Source organism: Cynoglossus semilaevis, chromosome 19 (genome assembly GCF_000523025.1).
Source record: "Cynoglossus semilaevis isolate Cse_v1.0 chromosome 19, Cse_v1.0, whole genome shotgun sequence".
NCBI lineage: Eukaryota > Metazoa > Chordata > Actinopteri > Pleuronectiformes > Cynoglossidae > Cynoglossus > Cynoglossus semilaevis.
In genome coordinates, this window is record NC_024325.1 from 15701386 (window position 1) to 15703536 (window position 2151).

At 38.2% G+C, this 2151-nt stretch overlaps 1 long non-coding RNA gene across 1 annotated transcript; it reads left to right on the forward strand.

Annotated features, from left to right (window-relative positions):
* The first annotated feature begins 1543 nt into the window (after positions 1-1543).
* Positions 1544-2151, forward strand: LOC107990086 (uncharacterized). Its single transcript, XR_001761657.1, has 2 exons — positions 1544-1645; positions 1724-2151. It is a non-coding gene; the product is annotated as an uncharacterized LOC107990086 (long non-coding RNA).

Genomic DNA, 2151 nt, shown 5'->3' on the forward strand with positions numbered 1-2151 from the left:
CTGAGCGGTCAGAAGGAAAAATGGAAAAAAAAAACAATTTAAAATAAAAGTATTTAAATTGTTCTAATGTGAATCTACAAAAACAATACTATGTTTTGCTTAATTTTGTCTGTTTTATTTCAGCTTTTAGGCGAGCACATTACATTACAAATATTTAATATTAAAAAACACATTTCTAAATACAAATATTTAAATGGTGAAAGTGACAAAAACAGTATAGAAATAGTTAATTTAATTTGTGGATAATTTAATTTTTTATCCAAATGATTCTCAGCTACAACAGCTAAAATAAGGGCCTTCTTTCTGTTTGTTTGGTCTTTCTTTAATTCGGGCCACAGTCTCAGGGGTCCGTGGGTTCAAGGAGAACATTAGTCTGAGTGTTTCTAACCTGGTGACAGAACCGACGGTTCTGAAGTGACACAAACATCTTTATTTCCCATCACTGCCGAGTAAATCCAAACAGAGGAGAAAGAAATGTACTCTTCTGTTTGAACACACCTGCACTCTCTGTAGAGTGAATGTGATTGGCTCCTGGTCAGGTCACATGACCGCTCTCTTTCTTTTGAAACAGCCTTTAGAGTCAACATTGAACACACACTGTTTATCTGTCTGAGTGCTTGAATGAAGGCCGTGACGTGACGTTTGTTCGCCTGCTGTCTCCAGCTCTGATTGGCTCAGACCGTCCACTGACCATCTGGCCCAGAGTCCTGTTTCTTTTCATCTCTAAGTTGCACAAAAACCTCTTTGACGTGAGGTTCAAACACTGGACCACAGCCCGCGGCCCTGCACTTAGATATTAACACAAACACACACAGAAACCTAGCAACGTACGGAGAAACAGAGCGAGTCCATAACATTTAGTTTTAACAAACGGCCGTCGGCAGCATTCCTCTACACGGCAGCCAGACGGTGGCTCAGTGTAGGAATGACTTCACTCCACAGCCAGGGCAAACCAGACTGGGAATAAAGACTGGACCCAGTCAGTAGTCTTTTATATTTCTGGTCTGTAGACTTGATGTGAGCCAAAACAAAGTCAAAACATTGAGATGTCAAGATCTGGACTGCAGGCCGGCCAGTCCAGCACAGACACACACACCATTAACATCAGCTTATGTTTTTCACTTCATGGACATGAAGAAAATAATGGGAAACATATTCAATATACTGTAAAAATTTCAAAAAAAATATTACATTTTCTAAGAAAATATAAATATATATTAACTTATTCTACAAAATGATAAAATGTTAAAAAAGGATGCAAAACATTTTGTAAAAATTAAATATTTATATGTGAATAAATATAATACTATGAAAAAATTTAGGAAAATTCATAGATAAAAATAGATATGATATATATGATATTTATGTATAAAACTGTTTTTAAAATATATAAAAACATTTAAGAAAGAATGAAAATTGTAAAAAGAAAAATGTGAATAAAACAGTGTTTTGGTTCCAGCTCCTCCACACTTTTTAAAATCTTTTCTGTTTTTCTTCTCCTCCCCCCTCGTCCTCCTCTGTCCTCTTTATTTTGTGACCTCATTCAGCCAATGGGACGGGCTCCAGCAGCCAGATGTCCACCCCCATTTCCAAGCACTCCCCCACCTCCACCCCCACCAGTCCAGGTCCCACCAACAAGCAAAAGGTTTGTTGTTCACAAACACCAAACTTCTCTTGTCTGTCTGTCGTGTCATTTATTTTTTGACTTTTTTTTTCTCTCCAGGATCTGTACCTGCCCTTATCCATGGATGATGAAGATTCCCAGGGTGAATCCATGTAGGTTCTCCTCCTGCTGCAGCACTGCCTCCTCTCTTTGGCCTAATTTTGAAGTTTTATACCAACACTCACAGTGCCACCTACCTGTTGTTCCGGGGATTGAAACCACTCCACATTTGTTTTGGGTTTTTTTTTTCTTTGTTTGTTTTATTTTTTCAGGGCCAGGACACAATTTGCTGCTTGACGAAGCCACAAACCATTTTTTAAAACCAGTTTCAACCACAATCTGCTCACACAAGTTTAAAATCCGTCTCTAGTTCTATAAAAATACTACACTAGTTCTCCAGTAGGGGGAGCACAAACTCACAGAGCTCATGCACATTTCACGGGTGTAACACACGTTCCACTTTTGTTTCAGACACTTTGTAAAAAAAA